The 24,061-nt window shown below is 38.7% G+C and overlaps 1 protein-coding gene across 4 annotated transcripts in view; it reads right to left on the reverse strand.

Annotated features, from left to right (window-relative positions):
- The window catches only part of PDE4D (phosphodiesterase 4D), a 948,758-nt gene that overhangs the window by 438,797 nt on the left and 485,900 nt on the right, over positions 1 to 24,061 (reverse strand). The window contains exon 1 of one of the 4 annotated variants that reach the window (XM_070476720.1): positions 2,673 to 2,890. The exons of the other annotated variants lie outside the window; for them this stretch is intronic. The gene's annotated coding sequence lies outside the window, so the exon portion shown is untranslated. Of the gene's footprint in view, positions 1 to 2,672; positions 2,891 to 24,061 lie in introns of those variants that run through there. 4 annotated transcript variants of the gene reach the window in all.

A 24,061-nucleotide genomic window follows, 5' to 3' on the forward strand; every position in this document is an offset into this window, starting at 1 on the left:
ATGGGCACATGGAAATGATTATGGTGGTTTTCAAATTTGCTCGTCAAAAAATTGTGGGTTCTCCCTCATAAATTACGGTTCACAATAGAACTGAACTCAGCCTCAGGAACATAAAAAAATGGTCAGCAAAGCCTTTTGTATACTAGTTTGGACTTTGAAACTGCTTTTTTTTTTTTTTCTTATTAGAAATATTCTCTCAGAAGGAACCTAGCTGCTCGCTGGAAGAAAAGCTATTGAAAAACTGATGGGAAATTCTTTACTATTTGAAAGTCATTTTTTTTTCCCATAACAATGAAAGACAAACTGGAGAAATTGGAAATATTTCCAAAATTCTCCCTAAAGCTACACATCTCAGAAAAGTTAGAGCTTTCATGAGCCCACAGTTTTCAATAGTCCTCACCTCATTTCCTAGTATTCTAGCAACACAACCACTGCGGTCCTCATGTGCAGTCTCAAGATAGGAGTTCAGAGTACTATGTAGGGTAATTTTTATGTTTGAAAAATGATTTCTTATCCAGCATTTGAATAAACACAACCTATTTATTTAAGAGACCTGGGACCCAGGCAAACACAAAGTCTGCTGAGAGAAAGCTATAATTTATATTGTAATGGCCGAATTCAGACAATGTTTGGGTTTAAACCACATCATTTAAATTCAGATCTTTTTTTTAAGTTCGAAAGGGGAGATAATTTTCTATTTGACAGCAAGCATTTCCTATCTAATGATTCTCCTTTTTGCACTTCATTACAAAATGACACATGGTCATTTTAATATGTAAAATGACACAGAGGTATATAAATAAAACCCTTATTTCTTTTTCCTATGAGCTAATATCACTAATTTTCTGTATGCTAATTCTGTCACTGCATTTATAGACATATACATACACACATACACACTGACAAATATACAGGGCTTCTTCATCCTGTTTCTGTAAAGTGGGATTATACTTTATATAATCTACAAATATTTTTGTGCTTAAAAGAATTCATGGATATTTTTTTCAGGCAATACATAGAAATCTAGTATGTTCTTTTTAACAATTACATAAGGCTCCACAGAATGAATACATTATTATTTATTCAACCGTCTAGTGGTAGACATATAATTTTGGGCTTCTGCAAACAGTAAACACATTTGTCAATATATTCTTAATGGTTAGAGCTTTTATTTCTGAAAGTGGGTTCCTAGGTCCCAAATTCTTCGAAGTTTTCCCTGTAATAGCCTATGGCAGTACACACCTGAAAGTCATGTCAGAAAAGGTCTATTTCCCACACTCTTGAAAACACACCCTTCCGATATTCCAGTCTGTTCCTTTACAGCAGAAAAATAAGGCCATTTTGTAGCCAGCGCTGCAAAATGCCCAGTGACTGCATATGGTTCCTTGCAAAAATGAAACTGTCATTAGGGTTCCTATGAAGGAAAGGGCAGTCTACTTGAACTGAGATACACCAGGGAGAAGACTTGAGCCTCATCGACACAAGAGAACACCAAAGTAGGGTAGAGGTGGCCAAGAATTTTTGCTTAATTTTTATAGTCAATGGGAGAAAAAATACCGACAGAGTTCCGCCATGTTCCCAGCCCTTGGTATATCTTCCTTACTAATATTTCATAATTGGGGAAATAGCATAAAATTTTACAACACGGTGGTAGTGCCTAATGATTACCAACTAACTGTGATGGACAACTTTGATGAACAATTGTGCATAATTTATAGTTTTCAAATTTAAGGGGCCCTTTGGACCTGCTGTCCCACCTTAGGGTCCTAAGAACACAAGTACAATATTTTTATTTGTAAACTGATTTAAGGGTCTTTGTCCAATATTAGAGAATAAGAACTGCCTCATATAAGAATTTCCTAAAAGGGGTAGGGAAAAAAAAAGTGAAGAGTAAGACATAAACCTCTATGGGAGAAAATATATATTCACTGCTAGGTAAAATTCCTTGATTTTCCTCACAGGGGCATTTTTGCTTGTACCTGGGCAATGATTTACCACAAGCTGATGGCATTTCCTGGGGATTACTTGTACTCAAGATGAGATGAGAAGGGATTACATTTAAAATCTAACCTGCCAAGAATTTAGAATCCCTGAGAATGATGGCCAATTAGCAGCGGTGGCCTTGGAGGCAAAGTCAAACCTTCCTATCTTACACAATTCCCTTTCTCTGAGGCTGGGCAGAAGCAGTTGGTGACTCTACCTTAGGGGAAATGCAAACACAAGGGAGAACTTAATGTTCAAGTTAACAGGTTCACAGCAAGATAGAGCTCAGATCTCACTAAGGAATGATCACTAGAAAGGCAGGAAAATCCAGCACAAATCTCATTTGTCAACCCCATGATTCTAAAACAAGGGCAGAAATCACATTAGGGTATCAAGAACACCAATTTTTTGGTATTTTAGAGGTTCAATGCTGGTCACGTCCTTAACAACAATTAAAAGCAATGTCTAGTAGTAACAGTTTGAGGCCACAGGACTTTCCTTCTAAAAATTCCAGTATTTGATAAATATTGGATAAATATCTTTGATAAAGAAGATTCAGCCGAAAGCCCTACCCTGGCATCAAGGGTTTGGCAAATTGTAAAGTTGAAGGAATTCTTTCAGGATACCAGGAAATCATCTGTTCATGACCTTATCAGAGCCCAAGAATCAGCAGAACCATTTTTCCTTACTTGTGGTTTAGGAGGATTCCCTACCCACTGTGTTCTCTGTCATACCCAGACCGGCACGCAACGCTGCTGGTGTTCATATCCGCCTTCAGCTGTCAAAGCCTTTCTCACTTTCTGACCTACGCATTGCCCAGCAAATGGATCCAGTCCAGTGGCATCAAACAGCCATGATGTGCTAATAAATTCTCACATCTTCTTCCAGAGTCCATACCTTTCTGCCATTACAATGAACTACTCACAAGAAAATTCCATTTGGAAGTCCCACAACTGCTTCGTTCCAGCATTTAATTCACATCAATTCTCTTCCCCTATCTCCCCAAACAGTTTTCTTCCTGTGTTCTCTAGCCCTGTTGCCATACAGCCTGACAGTCATTTCTAACCAGGCCACAAATCCTAAAGACATGAATAAATTGAATAATATATTATACTCAATAGCATATCATTATACTATAATAATGCTCTATTTTTATAACAATATTAGATTAGCAATGATAGTAATAATAGTGGATGCTTTCTATGCACTAGACACTATAATTAGCTCTTTTAATCTTCATAAAATAATTGAGTTGAGCACTGTCATTACATCCCTTTTGCAGATGAGAAAAGCTAGGCACAGAGAGATTGAGGTACATCCCCAGGTCAGAGTCTTAAGAGTGAAATCAGAGTTAGGAACCAGTTAATCTGGCTCCAAAAAACAGACTATGTTATTCCTCTCGGCAGATTGTATTTCTCTGAAATATTAATTCTTTTTCTTATTTTGCCTAGAATTAATATCTCCAGTCTTTTTCTCCTTAAATCCATTCTTCACTTGAATATCATGTGGATCACTTTTAAAATGTGACTATTTTGCTTATTATCATTCAATAACTCTCCATGTCTTTAGTGATAAAGCTCAACATTTAAGATCCGAAGTTTAGCACAGAGATCCCCTCTGACCTTGCTCTGATGTCCACTCCTGTATCTGTCATGGATAACCCTGGTAGTATCCTGGGAAGTCTGGCTCTTTCACACCACTGGACCTTCAAGATGAAAAGTCCTCTGATCAGCATACTTCTCTCTCCCTTCTCCAGCTGGCTGACTCCTTTTAAGTGTCATCTCTTCCAAAACACGTTCTCCACTCCTCAGTTTTATTGAGATGCCTCTCATATGTTTTTTTCCAGCCACATATGATTCTAACTCAGCGTTCCACAGCTCTTCATGCATTTATAACTCTCCCCGTGGCACCAGAGTTTCTGGAAGGCAGGCATTCTGCCTTCTCTCACTTGCAACTCTAGCACCTAAGCCACACTTGCTTGTTAAATAAAGCAGCTGAAATTATAAAGGTGCTGGATGTCCCAGAGACTCGCTTAACTCTCTCCTGAATCCTTCATTCTCAACTACCCTTCCAGAATAATAATTATTAACTACTGAAATACATTTGAAGTAGTCAAACTACTCACTGCATTCTACCAAACACAAATATTTAACAAAGAGCAACCACTGTAATGTGAATGCGAAGTCTCTTCTCAGGGAATGAGGGATGTACATGGGTTTTAGCTGGGGATGTCAGAGATGTGTCTGCCTGGGCAAACAGTTTCAGTTCAAGAATTAAATTATCAAAGTAGTTGTTCAACCACCTGATTAATCATAGGTTATGTCTTTATTTAATAATGTTCTATGCTTTGAGAGCACAACTGGCATATTTCAAATTCATCAATTAATCAGTCTTCTATAAAGTATTAGCTTTTCTGATAATCTTCTGAAACTCCACATAGCATACTTCATACAGTCTTGGACAAAATGGTTTCAAATTGAAGGAAACACTGCAAGTCCATATGTAGATTTACCATGAAGGACATAACAGTGTTTTCCAAATTAATAAAAAGATGTAAATTTCCTTAATGTCCAAATGCTTGGGAAAAAATGGAATATCCATTCAATACAGATATCATGAATTCAATAAAATGACTATGCTGAAAAACAGGCTACACTGATATACTAACTGGCATCTTAAACACATAAACGTGGACAAACACGTGAATTTCATAGCCACATGCATTTGGGAAATTCTCCATTACATAGATGTTTTTGGAGGAGCAGGAGTAATCAGTTTTTATTATGCTAATGTTTGTTCCAATTCATGAATAAGAAATAGATAGACTATGTGGCACCATCCATGGGAACCTATGTGACACTGTGGGAATTAGGGCTTCTGAAATAATATCTAATGGCATGGAGATGAATTCATAAAATATTAACAGTCAAAAACTAGGTTATAAAACAGTATAACAGGATGATATTGTTTTCAACAAACAAAAAATATACTCATACATTGAAAACAAGAGAATAAAAATAATACACATCATAATATATAAATATATTTATATATGGATAGGAAGAAATAGATGATTTAATTTTCTGCTTTTCTCCTACCTATATTATCTAAACATTCTAGAATGTCTCATGTTACTATTTTAATAAGACAAGTGAAATTTTATTAAAATTTCAAAATCTGGATTCCATCAACTAAAAAGAGAAATTATTGATTGAGATGAATTAGCAAGTTACATAGCAGAAAATAATAGAAATATTGATTTTTTTTTTTCATTTAGTATTTATAGTATCTTTGGCATGTATTCAGATACAGTTGTTAAGACTAGCAAAAAATTGCTCAGATTTGAGTAGTGAATAAAAAGAAAATAGTTCCTATAGCTAAGGGAGACCCTAAAATCTGGGTATCTTTTGGGACTGAAGCTAAGATGAGATTCACAGATCATAGAACTGTTTCTAAAAAATTATGCAATCAGGGGCCTCCTTATTTATTTGGGAACATATTTCAATAAAAATGAATCTGTAAGCTTTAGCAGTGCTAGAATTTTGAAAATATACTAAAATGAAGGGGGCTAATAGGATTAGTATAGATGCAAATGAAAGGGGCAGTGGTCATGCTTAGGTTGGGAAAAAATGAAATAATTTATAATAACAAAAGCATTAATTATTTCAAATCTAGATAACTTGTTGCAGTGAGTCACATGAAAAAATAAAATCCTTAAAGTATGATTTACAAAATAAAATACAGTGAAAAATGAAAGAGTCAGCTATTTCCTTAAGAAGCTGCATTTCCAGACTTCCCTGGGAGTCCAGAGGCTAAGACTCCAACTGCTAATGCAGGGGTGTGGGTTCAATCCCTGGTTGGGGAGCTGAGATCCCACATGTCTCATGGCCAAAAACCTAAAACATGAAATAGAAGCAATACTGTAACATATTCAATAAAGACTTATAAAATGATCCACATCAAACAAATCTTAAGAAAAAATAAGAATGCAAGAGATTTCTGTGTGTTAATTTTATATCCTGCAACTTGACTATATTCGTTGATTAGCTCTAGTAATTTTCTGGTAGAGTCTTTAGGGTTTTCTATGTAGAGGATCATGTCATCTGCAAACAGCGAGAGTTTCACTTCTTCTTTTCCTATCTGGATTCCTTTTACTTCTTTTTCTGCCCTGATTGCTGTGGCCAAAACTTCCAAAACTATGTTGAATAGTAGTGGTGAGAGTGGGCACCCTTGTCTTGTTCCTGATTTCAGGGGAAATGCTTTCAATTTTTCACCATTGAGGGTGATGCTTGCTGTGGGTTTGTCATATATAGCTTTTATTATGTTGAGGTATGTTCCTTCTATTCCTGCTTTCTGGAGAGTTTTAATCATAAATGGATGTTGAATTTTGTCAAAGGAAACTTAAAAGCTTTTGCACAACAAAGGATACTATAAGCAAGGTGAAAAGACAGCCCTCAGATTGGGAGAAAATAATAGCAAATGAAGCAACAGACAAAGGATTAATCTCAAAAATATACAAGCAACTCCTCCAGCTCAACTCCAGAAAAATAAATGACCCAATCAAAAAATGGGCCAAAGAACTCAACAGACATTTCTCCAAGGAAGACATACAGATGGCTAACAAACACATGAAAAGATGCTCAACATCACTCATTATCAGAGAAATGCAAATCAAAACCACAATGAGGTACCATTACACGCCAGTCAGGATGGCTGCTATCCAAAAGTCTACAAGCAATAAATGCTGGAGAGGGTGTGGAGAAAAGGGAACCCTCTTACACTGTTGGTGGGAATGCAAATTAGTACAGCCACTATGGAAAACAGTGTGGAGATTTCTTAAAAAGCTGGAAATAGAACTGCCATATGACCCAGCAATCCCACTTCTGGGCATACACACCAAGGAAACCAGATCTGAAAGAGCCACATGCACCCCAATGTTCATCGCAGCACTGTTTATAATAGCCAGGTCATGGAAGCAACCCAGATGCCCATCAGCAGACGAATGGATGAGGAAGCTGTGGTACATATACACCATGGAATATTACTCAGCCATTAAAAAGAATTCATTTGAATCAGTTCTAATGAGATGGATGAAACTGGAGCCTATTATACAGAGCGAAGTAAGCCAGAATGATAAAGACCATTACAGTATACTAACACATATATATGGACTTTAGTAAGATGGTAACGATAACCCTATATGCAAAACAGAAAAAGAGACTCAGATGTATGGAACAGACTTGTGGACTCTGGGAGAAGGCGAGGGTGGGATGATTCAGGAGAACAGCATTGAAACATGTATATTATCTAGGGTGAAACAGATCACCAGCTCAGGTTGGGTACATGAGACAAGTGCTCGGGCCTGGTGCACTGGGAAGACCCAGAGGGATCGGGTGGAGAGGGAGGTGGGAGGGGGGACTGGGATGGGGAATACATGTAAATCCATGGCTAATTCATATCAATGTATAACAAAAACTACTGTAATGATGTAAAGTAATTAGCCTCCAACTAATAAAAATTAAAAAAAAGAAAAAAAAAAAAAAAGAAAAAAAAGAAAAAATAAAAAAGCTACAACTCCCCCTGACCTGACTGATATTCACAAACAACTTTTTGATCTAGAATCTGACTTCTTGACTAGAGTTATCTAGAAAAGGTATCATGTGGAATTGGTGTTCTTAGACCAGTCATACCTTCAGTTGTAAGAGACAGTGTTAACATTTTGACTCACAAATTAGCCTCTTGGGAATATTATTAGCTTGACTCAATTCTGCAGATTGTGAAAACTGGTAAGACTTAATGGCATACCTTTTAAAACTTGAAAAATCATGAAATCCCATAAATCAGTCAGCCTCATCAGCAGGCCTAACTTTATAGCAAGGATAACTTTTCTTAATTAACCAACTGCTTCATTTTATAAGAAGGTAAGTTTGGAATAAATGAACCAGAGCTTTTCACCTTCTTAAGACAAGTTTTATTCATCTAACAGTGTCCCATTGGGAAGAATGTCTGAAAATTTTGTATCTGTTAACTGTCACCTCCTCAAAAATCCCAGCAGAAACCTGCAAATCACACAAAGTTAACTAAACATACTGCAGCAAGGAAGAAGACCCCTCGGACAGGGTCTTTTTTTTTTTTTTAATTAAGATTTTTAAAAAAGATTTTTGATATGAACCATTTTTTAAAGTGTTTAATGGATTTATTACAATATTGCTTCTGTTATTTTATTTATTTATTTGTTTGTTTGTTTGTTTATGGGATTTATTTATGGGATTTATATATGGGATCTTAGCTCCCAACCAGGGATTGAACTGGCATCCCCTCTATTGGAAGGCAAAATCTTAACCACTGGACTGTCCGTGAACTCCCTTGGACAGGGTCTTAAGAGTACCTTATCAGAAGAAGGAAGGTAAGCAAGCAGCTGTTATTTTTTATTCATTCTCATTTTTTTTTTAAACACAGGGATGGGAAAGTAGCTCGATCCCAGTATCATTTAACAGGGACAGGAAATTCTGTTGGTTTCAGTTTCACACCTAACAAAGGCCCTTGACTACTGATAATCTTATCTCAACGAACCTATTATATACGCAAAGCTTAAAGGAGCAATAAAATCAACTGAACAAAGTGATGCTCATTCATTGAAGTCTCAGGTAGGCCCACACAATTTATACCTCCAAGCTCTTTATAAACTGAACAGTTAAACGGTGACATTTTGCTTTAGAATGTATGAAAATGGAAACAAATGAGTTTAATAAACATAATGGGCTCTGACTACATGACTTCTGTAACAGATGTCCTATACTCCTTCCTACACTTTTGTCCTTAAACAGCATCATTTGCTTGCCAAGATGCAAACTGTTGCCAATATTCAGCTGCAGAATTTCCAACAGTAGGAAGCAGTAGAAAGAATTAAAACAGTTTAGGGCTTAATTTCCAAATAATCAAATGTCTTCTATCATTATAAAATGGAAGATGAAAAACAACACTGCTGCAAGTTCTTACTGTGTCAACTAGCTCATCAAGCAAAGAGGAGGTGTCTTTGGCAAAGACTGTTTTATATTTGGGAGCTGGATGATTTTTTTTTTTTAATATATCAACTCATTCCTCTACCTCAGCTAATTAGCCAGCCAGCAAGAATTGAACACCTATTATATATAAGAAATAAATGCTATTACTCTTATCTAGGGAAAGAAGTCATAAATCCATTTGATATCTAATTCATGCATCACGGAAGGACTCACTTCAAACGACCATACTGTGAGAAAGAAATAAAAAGTTGGCACATTAGTGATCCTATTTGAAACCTTGTGGTTGACTAACATTACGTTAAGTTTATATTCTGCTTATGCCATCATTTCAGTTCAGTTCAGTTGCTCAGTCATGTCCAACTTTTTGCGATCCCATGAACCGCAGCACGCCAGGCCTCTCTGTCCATCACCAACTCCCAGAGTTCACCCAAACTTATGTCCATTGAGTCAGTGATGCCATCCAACCATTTCATCCTCTGCTGTCCCCTTCTCCTCCTGCCCTCAATCTTGCCCAGCATCAGGGTCTTTTCAAATGAGTCAGCTCTTTGTATCAGGTGGCCAAAGTATTGGAGCTTCAGCTTCAACATCAGTCTTTTTCCGCTACATTAATTAAGCTGTTAATTAATGACAAACCAAGTGGATTACAAACCATGAGGTGGGCAGATACATACACATTCATCTTTGATTTATCCACAATGCCTAGTACATTGGTCTATGTGTTGTAGGTGCTCAGTAAGTATTTGTTAAAAAAAGGACTTGAATTTATATTTCATAGTCATTAACGTTGAAAACTAGATATTGTTCCTGTATGATTTTTAAATAGTGCCTCCTTTTACTCTCAAAAGTATCATTGTTTGGATTGTAAATCACCTGGCTATCATCTCACCCTAGAACTGCAAGTATTCAAGGCTGGCTCAGCCACTAGCGTGAAAACAATTCAAAGGCAAAGACCGAGTCTTATCCATAACTGCTTCCCCAAATCTGTCACAGTACCCCCACTTCTTTAGGGTCTAAATTGATGACCCAAGAAACAATAACAGGTAATAGAGTAACTCTATTAGTTTCTAGTTTATTCCTCTGGAATAAATCCCAGAGGAAACAAAATGGAACAGAGTGATCAGCAAAGAATTAGGGAAGTAAAAGTATTGACCTGGATGTTCTCTTAAATTTAGGTGACACAAAAGTTATGCCCCTGTCCTCAAATCCATATAGCAGTGAAATATCTTTGCCATTGTCAAATGCCTCTAGATTCCTGGGTTCACTGAGCAAAATTCGAGAGTTATTGGTAATTAAGGGAAAGAAGAATGAGGATGTTGGTTATGGAGCCAAGTGACTTTGGTTTACAGCCCCATGCTGCCAAAAATGGCTTAGTAACCCTAGAGGATTGATGACACCTTTCTAGTATCAGTTTCCAGGACACTTAAGCTTTAATCATTCATTCAACAAGTATTTGTCAAGTCACTATTCCAGGTGTTGGGAATCCAGCAGGAAGCAAAACAGACAAGTGAGTGTGCCCGCTTCCCTGGAACTGACCTTCCAGCAGAGATGGGTAGATGGTCATATAATGAAGAGAGAGATGTAAGAGCAGTGGTAAGTGACAGAAACAAAAACGCAGCTGGAAGCTCAGGTACGGGGTAAAGAGGGGGACCCCTCGCTGCCCTGGTGCCCTTGGTGGCCCCTGTGGGAGATGCGAGAGGCAGAAGGGCTACTTTTCCTGCAGCAACTGACTCCTGTGGCGATGAAGGGAAAGGATCCAATGCAGCTAACGTGATTGAGAACATAATTGTTACTGAGATTCCGCACGTCCCTAAACTGAAACATATCTTTTAATTAATGGAAGAGATCCATGTGTTTTTCTGTCATGACTTGTTCCTTTGTTGATGGACTATTTGCTACTGTTAGTCACTAGACAACTTAATAAAAGCAACTGTGATTTAGCAACTGCTTAAAATTTCCCTGTTAAGTGTGATGAATTAATCCCAAATCCAGGTAACATAGGATAAAAGGCAATTACAGAAAACATAAAGTGATAATAAATTAAGAGTAAATCAGTTAGGAGCAGCACAGGCCTTTGTTAACTACCTTAATTACTTATATTTAGTAACAGAGGCTGGTGCCAAAATTTTAAATACAGTCACCTCCCCTTTACCTATTCCCTTGAGACAAATATTCAGTTACAAACTCATGGATTAGTCACTACCAATAACAATTATAGCTAATACCTCCTGAGTATTTGATCAAGGAGTCTATAAAAGGCACTGTGCTAAGAACTTTTGATGTAATAAGTTCCTGTAATTGGAAGACTTATTAGGAGTAATTGGAAATGTATTTTTCTCCTAAGGCAGGAACACTCTCCAAGGAGAAGCAAGTACCTGGTTCTGCTCAGGCCCCTCCTGGGATGAGGACCCCCCCAGGCTTCACCAGGCAGCATCTCTGCTTTCAGCATATCCAAATATTGCCAAGTTCTTTGTATCAAACTAAAGTTGACCTTTCAACTTGTACAATCTCTTGATCCTAGACTGGAAGCCATTCAAAATCAAATGTCATTCTTTTCTATCATGACAACCCTGTGATGATCCAAAGAAAGCTTTCATCTCACCCTCTTATTTTCTAGGCTACACAGTTTCAGATCTTTTGACTGTTCTCAATATGTCATAGTTCCTAGATGCTTCACCATCCTGGCAACAGACTTCTATATATTTGATTAGATGAATATCTATTCTTTATTCAGTATTTTTTATTCCTTATTCTTCATTTATGGTGTTCAACTAGCAAAAAAAAAAAAAAAATCTATTTAAGGGTCTCCCTGATAGCTCACTGGCAAAGAATCCACCTACAAAAGCAGGAGACATGGGTTCCACCCCTGATCTGGGAAGATCCCACATTCCACAAAGCAACTAAGCCTGTGTGCCACAACTACTGAGCCTGTTCTCTGGAGCTAGAAAGCCACAACTACTGAGCTCACCTGTGACAACCACTGAAGCCCACGTGCCCCAGAGCCCGTGCTGCATAACAAGAGGAGCCACCACAATGGGAAGCCTCCACGCCGCATCAGAGAGCAGCCCCGAGAGCCGCAACTCGAGAAACGCCCATGCAGCCAGCAGGACCCAGCGCAGCCAAAAATACACAAACAAATCACATCATTTTAAAAATACATATTTAATTGCATTTTCATCCAGCCCATACATCCATTATTTCTACCATTATACCACAAGAGACCTTTTCATAAGCCTTACCAAGATAAAAATATAATGTTTTCAGAGCACTTTCCTGATTTACCAGACAAGTGATAGTGAAGTTATGACTAATACTGTGTTGATTGGCAAATGTAAATAATGATGGGCTTTGGGACTAGATATTTTTCTCAATCAGACTGAAAGCTCCGTGAGAGACATCTTCAAAAGTCACTCACATATTCAGTTAACTTTGAAGTATTAAAAAACAATTTAATGGAGACCAAGGCAGTGTAACTTGTGGGGAACACCAAATAGCGAATACATATGGGGAATGAAAATATGGTTTGCCAATAGCAAGTAAACATAACAGATAATTTAATGACAAAGCATCAAGGTAACAGCTCAGGACAAAAGAAAGAAGGTCAAATGGGATGACAAAAAGGATTGCAAAAAAAAAAAAAAAAAGGATTGCAATATCAGGGTCTTTGAATTCAATCTACCTTTTAAAGACTCCTTGATCAAATGAGAGACCTCACTCAGCTTGAAGAGTGACACTTGGAGAACTTTCATAGGAAACTATACTGAGACTAAGAATGCTTAAATAAATTGGTACCATCTTGCTTAGAGATGAAAAGACAAGGGTGATTTTATAACATGACTCGGAGACCTTTTCCAAAAAACTAATGATGTCTACTGCATTCCATCCTCTCTTAGGAAATAACACGTGGTTTTAAAGAGAAGCAGAGTGAATTGAATGAAGCAACACCAGAAGGTTATCTGACAATAGATGGCTATTAAGCTCTGGGAATTTGTTTGGAAGACTTTTGAAAATGTCCTCAGGGGCCCTTCCATCCATAGTCTACTGTCACCAAGGTTCACATTTGAAGAACTCAAGCTAAGGATAGACAGCTTATACACCTGAAAATTAGGTGTCAGGGAAAGAAATCATGACCCGAACCATCCTGAACATGTGCTACCAGAAGCAACAACACTTTTTTTCTTATAACCTTTTCCCCTATTTTATAGCATTAAAAATCAATCATTTACTTATCAGTCAGAATGGGAAACTTCGAGACACACTAAAGGAGAAGCACATGATCCTTACCCTCACAAAGCTTACAACATTTTGGGGAAAAAAAAAAGACTCAAACACATGAATAAATTTGCAGTCAGTACGAGGCAGTCCATGCTGAAACTCAAGCATGAAATGTTATAAGAGCTCAGGGGGAAAAAAAAATCAATTTTCACCTGGAAGTACACTCATTCAGTTTACATAGCAACTCGTGCCCTCTGCCATTTACACAGACTACAGAATCCCTGGCTAGAACTGATTGCACAGTCTCTAAAATATGTACATGACAATCTTATGGGTCCTCTTACGAAGTTACACCAAACAGTAGATAAAGACAGCAAATACTAATCCCAAGAGCTTATCTACTGTTACCTTCAAAGATGGCATGTTTGTATTTTTTTTTCATTTCCCTAAAAGAAATGACTTGAAATGCCTGTTTCATTTAGGAAAAATCATGTACTTAGTTGTTCTTCCCCATGGGAAGAAATCAGTAGTGCTATTATATGGAGAAAGAAAGTCTAGGTCACCTCAATTATGTGAAGAGAAAAACCTAGGTCATCTGAATTACCAGTGCTATTGCCGTAATGAATGACAGAACACAGTATCTAGAATTCATTTAACATGTGATTCTTTTCCTATCATGAACAGTGTTAATCCCCAAGAGAACAGATGGTACATATTTTAAATTATTCAATGAAGTGTGCTTTTTAAACTACAAATGTGTACTAGCAGAGTGAATACATCTGGCATTTAACCCTTGCTTATGTTTTTGCTCTCATATGTGCTAAGAGATAACCACAGTGGACTGAGAAGTACCCCTTTATTTCAGCTGTCGTTCTGGACACAAAAATAACAGAAAACAGTTAAAGCGGGGAAAAAAAAAACCCAGGATTTGGTCTGAGGAAGCAAGAAGAAAAAATAAGAAAAGTAAAAGACAAGAGAGAAATAAGAAAATATGCATGATTTCTTGGGTTATATAATGGTAATACTGAAAATGCAATCTTTAGCAAGTTACTAGGAACTAAGTTAGCTAAGATCAAGTAAGAAAGCATCTGAGCTTCCCAGATGGCGCGGTGGTAAAGAATCTGTTTTCCAATGCAGGAGATACGGGTTCGATCCCTTGCTTGGGAAGACTCCCTGGAGAAGGAAATGGCAACCTGGTCCAGTATTCTTGCCTAAAAAGTTTCATGGACAGAGGAGCCTGATGGGGAGTATATGGGGGTCTCAAAGAGTCAGACGTGATTGAGCAACTGAGCACCAGCAGAAGTAAGCTTCTAATTCCAAACTCTTTCTTTCATGACACCTTCTCAGGTTTCACAGAGAACATACTCCACGTGACCTGAATGCTCTAAAGGATCAGAACACCTGCAGTACTTTGTCTTTTCATTCGGGGCCATTTATCCCTAGAACATGGTGAGAAAAAGACAGTAACTCTTCTGGGGGATTTCTGAAGGTATCAGAAACAAATCCGGGTCTTGGCTACAGACACTGGGCTTCCTCACAGCTGTGGACAAACTGGAGTATAACATTTACAGCTCTACATGAGAGATGTCTCCCAAGGTCCTGTGGACTGCAAGGAGAGCAAACCAGTCAATCCTAAAGGAAACCAGTCCTGAATATTCACTGGAAGGATTGATACCAAAGCTCCAAAATGTGGGCCACCTGATGCGAAGGACTGAATCACTGCAAAAGACCTTGATACTGGGAAAGACTGAAGGCAGGAGAAGGGGATGAAAGAGGATGAGAAGGTTGGATGGCATCACTGACTCAATGGATATGAGTCTGCGCCATCTCTGGAAGATAGTCAACTGGGAAGCCTGGTGTGCTCCAGTCCATGGGGTCACAAAGAGTCAAACACAACATAGTGACTGAATAACAACAACAACGTAAGAGAAACAAAGGGAGACACTGTTGTAGGAAAGAGATGCAGGATGGAGTAGGTGAATTGGTCATCCTCGGACCACACATGGCTACTAGGCCTGAGTTTGACCAATACACTGTTAATTTTTTCCTTTTGATCCACCATTTAAAGAATACATGACATGTCACATTAAAGTTGAGATTTGGGCTTCTTCTGAAAATGTATAAGGTCTAGAACATGGAAGCTCTCTTCCTAGATGGTGAATTAAACTGAAGCAGAATATCAGCTACCTCCTTTGGATGGGGCAGGCATTCTTCAGTTTGACACAATCACTACCCAAGATATCTAGTTCAGATACATTTCCCATATTTGACCTTAAGACATTTTAAGTGACACTTCAAGTGGAGAAAGGAGTAAATCTGTTATCACCTGGTCAAATTTTATTCAAAATATTAGCTCTTGGTTAGAGTAAGTTCTGGCCTTCCTAGCACAACATATCAATTCCAGAAATATTTTCAACTCTTTACAAAGCTTCACAGGAGCTCCGGAATTGCTTCATTAGTATGTATCAGCAACTTACTACAAAATTGTGAAAAAAATGCTTTCATTTATCAATACAGACTTACATTTAAACTAAGATAAAAAACTAGAGTCAATTTTTCTGAAGGAAGAAGCATTCAATATCAAATTTGGAAACCCTTTCTCAGTGGGAATGACATGTATTGGTATTCTGGTTTATTGGTTCTGGTGTTCTGGTGACAAGTCTGAAGTTTCTAATGATTTTGTTCTCAATATTTATATGCCATTAAATTGCAGACTAAACTACCTGACTATATAAATTCCTGTTGCAATTGTGTGAGATTGTAAAAACAGTCAATTATTTAATAAGAATTTAAGACATGACTTAAATAATATCAACTGATTTAGTTAAAATTATTTGAGATCACGTAGACAAAATAATACAGTGAACAAACTATAACTTTTCAAATACTTTGAAACAACACTTAGGTGTAGCTTCAATCCACTCTTACTCAAGTGATCAATACATCAATTTAGAAGACTATATCTCCCTCTGCCTCACAATATAATTTGTAATTATTAGCAATGTTAAAGAAGAGAAAGTAGCACACTGTATCTATTTTAAAGTACTTTTTTGTCACTAACTATCTCATGTGGTCATGTATGGCTGAGTATTGATGAGGTATACGGGACGCCTGCTGGTTTAAAGATAGAATCCCCGATAATTAAATAATTTACCTACTATTATTTGTCAGTTTGATATTTCTGATATAACAGAGGCATTTGCTTAAAAGCATAATGTGGATTTTTAAAAATTAGAAAGGACTGTAAAAGAATACCACAAAATAAGTGACAGAGATGTAATGTACAGTACAAGGAATATAATCAGTGATATTATAATAACTCTTTAGGATGCATAATCTATTAAAAATGTCAAATCACTATGTTTTACACTTAAAACTAATGTAATATTCTGAGCCAACTATACTTCAATAAAAAAGAATAATTTAATTTGCTCATTGTGCTATACATATAAAATGGACTTCTCAGGTGACTCAGTGATAAAGAATCCACCTGCCAATGCAGGAGACTCAGGAGATGTGGGTTTGATCCCTGGGCTGAGAAGATCCCCTGAAGGAGGAACTGGAAATCCACTCCAGTTTTCTTGCCTGGGAAATCCCATGGATTGAGACTCCTGGTGAGCTACAGTCCATGGGGTCACAGGAGTCAGACACGACTGAGCACACAGATACACACACACACTAAATACACACACACACACACACACACACACACACATATATATATAGCATATCCATGTTGTATATAATACTTATTATATGTAAATATTGTAGATAATCTATCATTCTATTTATATTCATTTCAAGTAATTACTAAGTAAACTGTATATAAAGTAATAAGTATACTTTTTCAAACACATACATCATATGCAAATTCAGATTAGTTTTCCAAATGACTTATTTCAGTGAATGAATGAAGGAAGGAAGGAATGCTAATAGGGTTGAGATCATTTTTGGAATAACCCTTTGGGAATTATCATCACAAATAATCTCCAGTGTTCGTAAGAAAACCGCTTCTTGACTTCAGAGTTATTTTCTATTTGACCCAAATATTAATGCCAAAGGACTTTTGGCAGCTTCATAGAATGAGATCAACCTTCAGCAGATGGAAATCTGTCATCACTGAATTTAAAAGTAAGTGTAGCACAGACTCTGAAGGAAGGCTCAAAAGGAGAATCCCCAAAACATTTGAATAATGGCAACACGCCAGAAGAATCATTTAGGAAGTCTCACTCTCTATGTGGTTCATGTATAAATTCTATTATGTTCTTGTCAATCTGTTCCCCTTTTATCTTTTCATATGTGTGTGAAAAACAGTAAAGCAAAATCTGTGTAATTTCGAGTCAGTGTCAGATGTTATGGTATATTTAGACTTTATGTTAGGGCAGATTTTAATTAAGTAAAGCAACTAATAAAATGTCACATCAGAAGTACTGAATATTAATTATTGGTTTACTCATTCCTTTAATGACTACACCACCTGTGAAGATAAATTAAAGATTCTTTTTGGGGGAAATCTAACAAGGGTCAGACTGGGCCTTACATTGGCAATTTATTACACCACAGCTGTGGGTTGCATCAGACCTGTGAGTGACCAGGCTTGATGTTATATGGACTCTCGCATTTAGGACACAAAACCCAAGAATGTCACCTTCACTCAAAAGACTATAACCGAGCCCATCAGCTTCTCTTTCCCTGAATTTGCCTCCCCACACTTTTCCATCTAGTGAATGCCTAGCCATTCTTCAGGATTCCACTGTGGTTTCTACTCCTTTTACAAGATTGTTTGTTGGAAAGGATTGAGTGTGAAGACAGAGAAGGCGATGCACATACTCTTTCATTCATCTATTAATTCACTATTGTTCAGTCACTCAGTTGTGTCCGACTCTTTGTGACCCCATGGACTGCAACACACCATGCTTCCCTGTCCTCCAGAATCTTCCAGAGTTTGCTCAAACTCATGTCCATTGAGTCAGTGATGCCATCCAACCATCTCATCCTCTGTCATCCCTTCTCCTCTTGCCTTCAATCTTTCCCAGCATCAGGGTCTTTTCCAGTGAGTCAGTTCTTTGCATCAGGTGGCCAAAGAATTGGAGCTTCAGCTTCAGCATCAGTCTTTCCAATGAATATTCAGGGTTGATATCCTTGAGGACTGACTGGTTTGATCTCCTTGCAGTCCAAGGAACTATCAAGAGGCTTCTCCAGCACCTCAATTCAAATGAATCAGTTCTTCAGCGCTCAGCTTTCTTTATGGTCCAACTCTCATTAGGTCATTAGCAGTCACCAAATCAGGCTTCCCTAATAGCTCAGTTGGTAAAGAATCCACCTGCAATGCAGGAGACCCCTGTTCATTCCCTGGGTTGGGAAGATCCCCTGGAGGAAGGGAAAGGCTATCCACTCCAGTATTCTGGCCTGGAGAATTCCACGGACTGTATAGTCCATGGGGTCGCAAAGAGTTGGACACGACTGAGCGACTTTCGCTTTCAAATGCTTATTAGGGTTTCTCTGATGTGTCAACCACACACAGGGGCTCATACATTGCTCTAGCTCTCCAAGGTCCACAGCAGAGTAAACCAGACAGACAAGGAAAGCACGCACAGTGTGTTAAACGCTACTGGACTGTGTGAGTCTGCAGGCATTTGTAAGAAGTAGGGGAGTAATCTGTCACAGTGAGAAAGTAACATGAGGGATGGCGTGAGGGCCAGGACACAGGATATGTGTTAAAACTTGACGCCATTCTTACAATGAACTTGCAAGAATGTGATATATTACGTTGTTGTCGGAATGTAAATATTTACTGGCTTTCCAATCCCATTCCTGTGGAAGGGTTATACTTTCAACCCCTCAACGCCAGTCGCTACCATGAGACTCACTGTGGCCCGTGGCTTGTAACTGGAAGAGATCTGCGGCACTTCTGAGCTCTAAAAGCCATTATGTGTGGAGACTTCCCTGGCGGTCCAGTGGTTAAGACACTGTGCTCCGAACGCAAGGGGGCATGGGTTTGATCCCTAGTTGGGGAACTAGGATCCCACATGCTGCCAAGTGTGGCCAAAAAGAAAATAAATATACAAAGCTATGTAAATCAATCATACTTCAGACTTAAAAAAAAAAAATTAAAAACAGTCATTACGTGACCCCATCATCTCCCCATCTTTTCTGCCTCTCAGGAGGGGCTGGTCTCAGAATGGGCTCTGAATGGGCTGTGCCTTAAGGAAAAGCGGAAGGAACAGAGCGGTGTTGACCGGCTAAGAACACGTTAACAAGAGCAAGAAATAAAACTGTGGTCATAGCCACTGAAATATCAGAGAGGCTCATTACCTCAGCAGAGCTGGGCTAAACTGACAGAAACAGACAGTAAGCTCACAGTTGTCAGGGGTAGGCTGTGGGCAGACGTTTTACTGTCTTTACACAAAGCGGGCTGACGAAAGGGAGCTCGCATTGGTAAAGGCAAAGGCATCTGGTAAAATCAAATGACACCTTCTCTACTTTGTCATGACATTTTTGACAGTAAACTCTAAAATCTTCTGGCTGCCATCTGAGCAAGACTCTATGCCAGGCTTCAGCACTGCCTTAGCCACACTGAAGCTTTTTTCCTGGTTCGTTTCTCTCCTCTCTGGGCTCAGTTCTCCCAAGTGCCTCAGGCGCTTCCCTGCTTCCCTCCTAAATCGTGCTTAGGGAGTGCTGGTTGAATGGGGAATGAAGTTTCCTTGAATTTTCAACACACCAGGGTATCATTCTCAGCATCATTAAGACAATAATCCATGGACATTTACAACAGAAATAACTGCAGCCACAATTCAAAGAACCATCTTTACAGTGGGGATTCTCAAACGTGTTTGTCCTCCCCCCACCCCCTTGCCAACACAGAGAGCAGAGGGAGAGTTGTAGTTTGGGAACAAAAATAACGATAATAAAAAATAAAAATATCTTTCCCCAGGGGAATCTGTTACAACCCTTCACTTCCCATCCACAGGTTCTCTTTGGTTCCTAATTCCAGGTTGAGAGGTTGACAGGTGGGAGAGATGACTGATCACGTAATCATGCTTATGATGCACACAGTCCTACAAATACTAATTCTACTTGCAGTCATGGGCTCAAATGACTTTTAATGCCTTTATCCGACAACGTTTCATTCTGCCTAGAGTCTCTGGTCTGTCTGAGACTGCCCTGTGTTGCACCTGTTCCTTGATTTGCTCCTGGTTTCCTGTAAAAATTGTAATAGCCCTTCTTTTACTCCTAAAAAGGCCTATTAAAATTTTTACAGGAAACCAGGAGCAAATCAAGGAACAGGTGCAACGCAGGGCTGTCTCAGACAGACCAGAGACTCTGTTCTATTAGGTACAGAAATGGTATGGACCCAAAAGAAGCAGAAGATATTAAGAAGAGGTGGCAACAATAAGAGAAGAAGTATACAAAAAATATCTTCATGACCCAGATAATCACGATGGTGTGATCACTCGCCTATAGACAAACACCCTGGAATGTGAAGTCAAGTGGACCTTAAGAAGCATCACTATGAACAAAGCTAGTGGAGGTGATGGAATTCCAGTTGAGTTATTTAAAATCATAAAAAATGATGCTGTGAAAGTGCTGCACTCAATATGCCAGCAAATTTGGAAAACTCAGCAGTGGCCACAGGACTGGAAACAGTGTGTTTTTATTCCAACCCCAAAGAAAGGTAATGCCAAAGAATGTTCAAACTACTGCACAATTGCACTCATCTCATACTAGCAAAGTAATGCTCAAAATTCTCCAAGTCAGGCTTCAACAGTACATGAACGGTGAACTTCCAGATGCTCAAGCTGGATTTAGAAAAGGCAGAGCAACCAGAGATCAAATTGCCAACACCTGTTGGATCATTAAAAAAGCACGAGAATTCCGGAAAGATATCTACTTCCGCTTTACTGAGTACGCCAAAGCCTTTGACTGTATGGATCACAACAAACTGTGGGAAATTTTTAGAGATAGGAATACCAGACTACTTTACATGCCTCGTGAGAAATCTGTATGCAGGTCAAGAAGCAACAGTTAGAACTGGACATGGAACAACAGACTGGTTTCAAATCAGGAAAGGAGTACGTTAAGATATATATTGTCACCCTGCTTATTTAACTTATAGGCAGAGTACATCATGCAAAACGCTGGGCTGGATGAAGCACAAGTTGGAATCAAGATTGCCGGGAGAAATATCAATAACCTTAGATATGCAGATGATACCACTCTTAGGGCAGAAAGTGAAGAGAAACTAAAGAGCCTCTTCATCAAAGTGAAAGAGGAGAGTGAAAATGTTGGCTTAAAACTCAATATTCAGAAAACTATGATCATGGCATCTGGTCCCATCATTTCATGGCAAATAGATGGGGAAACAATGGAAACAGTGTCAGACTTTATTTTTTTGGGCTCCAAAATCACTGCAGATGGTGACTGCAACCATGAAATTAAAAGATGCTTGCTCCTTAGAGGAAAAGCTATGACAAACCTACAGAGCATATTAAAAAACAGAGACATTACTTGCCAACAAAGATCCATCTAGTCAAAGCTATGGTTTTTCCGGTAGTCAAGTATGGATGTGAGAGTCAGACTATAAATAAAACTGAGCGCCAAAGAATTGATGCTTTTGAATTGTGGTGTTGGAGAAGACTCTTGAGAGGCTCTCGGACTGCAAGGAGATCCAACCAGTCAATCCTAAAGGAAATCAGGCCTGAATATTCACTGGAAGGACTGATGCCCAAGCTGAAACTCCAGTACTTTGCCCACCTGATGCGAAGAATTGTCTCAAGGAAAAGGCCCTGGTGCTGGGAAAGATTGAAGGCAGGAGGAGAAGGCGATAACAGAGAATGAGATGGTTGGATGGCATCACAGACTCAATGGACAGAGTTTGAGTAAACTCTGGGAGTTGGTGATAGACAGGGAAGCCTGGCGTGCTGCAGTCCATGGGCCACAAAGAGTCGGTCACGACTGAGCGACCAAACTGAACTGAACTTTTCCTCCTAGACAGCAAATTATTTGGCCACTCTAAATCTAGTCTCATTATCAAGAAGAGCTTAGACCCAGGAAGGTCTGTGCCAGGAATTTTCCATAGCACTCTCTTGCCCTCTCACACTAGGTTTATACAGCTTTCTTCCCAGGTTTCCCCCTCTGTATGTGCCAAAAAACAAAACAAACTTTAAAAATGCCCTAAAAAAATCTTGAACTCACTGTACAAATGTATCCCTTACTGAATCTTGGAGACTTTATATTAATTATCTGAATCAAACACCCTTCTCTTATCTCTCTTTTCTTACCTGTCATGAATTCCTTGCAAGAAGACAGACAAAAAGTCAAGTAATTATGCTTTAGGATTCAAAGGAATAACTTTAAACATTTTAAAAAAGCCTACATTCTTTATTTGATTAAATTGTACAGGTTTTTCCAGTCTAACATCTCAGGTTGGGGGATGGTGGTGTGCCTAAAAAGATGACAGTAGCAGGAAGGGCCACCTGCTTCTTGGTGACCCCCATCCCCAATCTTTGTTAGGAAGCAGCGAGGAAACTCCACAGAATGACTTTTTAAGCACAAAGACTGGGACTGACACCTGATATTACAGTCACCCAAGGGCACGCACACGTCTGCCAATAGTAGCTACCTGATGGAATTCAGTTTCTCTGCGTATTTGCCGTTTGGCAGTACTTCTTCAGCATTCCGGCTGTATGCACCATACTGACATCCAAAAGCGAGGCAATTTTTGGTTTAAGATAAAATGTTAAGGCAACAGCTCTATTTTGACTATGCAAATGTTCACCTAGTGCCAACTGATTAGCATTTTTAAGGCAAAGAATTTGGAAGAGATGGTATGTTAGGCATGTTACACTTAGTGTGAAGGAGAATCATGTATTTCCTGAGGCTTTTGTGGTGCCACAATCATTCTCTGCCCATAAACTTCAGGTAAAATTGAGGAACATGTGAAGAATTTTTTAAGAAAAGTATTTTTTTTTTTATTAAGTAAAGCATCTTAATTCTTCTCAAGAAGTTAATGACTCACTTTACCAATTTGTCAGTATAGGCTGGTAACAAAAGGAACCGGGCAGGTCAGCATTTCAGCAGAGTGCGCCATCTCGTGGTCAAAAGAGGGACTGTGTCCATAGGTCTAGCAGCATCAAGAATAAAACGCAGAAGCAAGGCTGTTAATATTCCTTAAACAACTGTAACTCAAGCACCATATCGACATTTTACAAGTCTACCAACTATCAATCAGCTCTCTCTCCCACTTTTCCCTAAGGACTGTAGCGAATGTCCTTTCTTCTTTCTCAGTTGACTCCCCACTTCCCACACACAGCAGATGATATTCCTCCTCAAAGAGAAAATAGTAACCCTCAAAAGCGAATGTTCTCCATGTCCAGCCACCCAGCTGACAAACTCATCCACGCCCACATGCGTGATTTCCATTTTCCCTCCCGCTACCACCTTAGGCCAACCGTACCCACCTATGCTTCAGATCTCAGTCCCTCCGAAATCTTCAGAAACCCAGCTCTATCCAAGAGCTCTGGTGATCTTCCTCTTCACCAAATCTTCCTCTTTACCAAATCCAAGAAATGGAATCAGTATTTCCCATCTTATATTTCCCTCGCTCCATTCCTACTTCATCCAGATACCTCCATACCTCTTCTTTGTTCTGAGCCAAATTTGTTACAATAATTTTCTTTAGACTATTTTGATTCCCCTTTCACATTTTCACCTCAACCCACCTCCATCTGTTTTCTGCTCCCAATACGATGGGAATATATTTCACCAGGCCATCATCTGACCTACATTTTACTACATCCCACTAACATTTTCAGAACTGCTGGTCACTCCCTCCTTTCTGA

The sequence above is a fragment of the Odocoileus virginianus genome, chromosome 14 (genome assembly GCF_023699985.2).
Source record: "Odocoileus virginianus isolate 20LAN1187 ecotype Illinois chromosome 14, Ovbor_1.2, whole genome shotgun sequence".
Classification (NCBI taxonomy): Eukaryota; Metazoa; Chordata; class Mammalia; order Artiodactyla; family Cervidae; genus Odocoileus; species Odocoileus virginianus.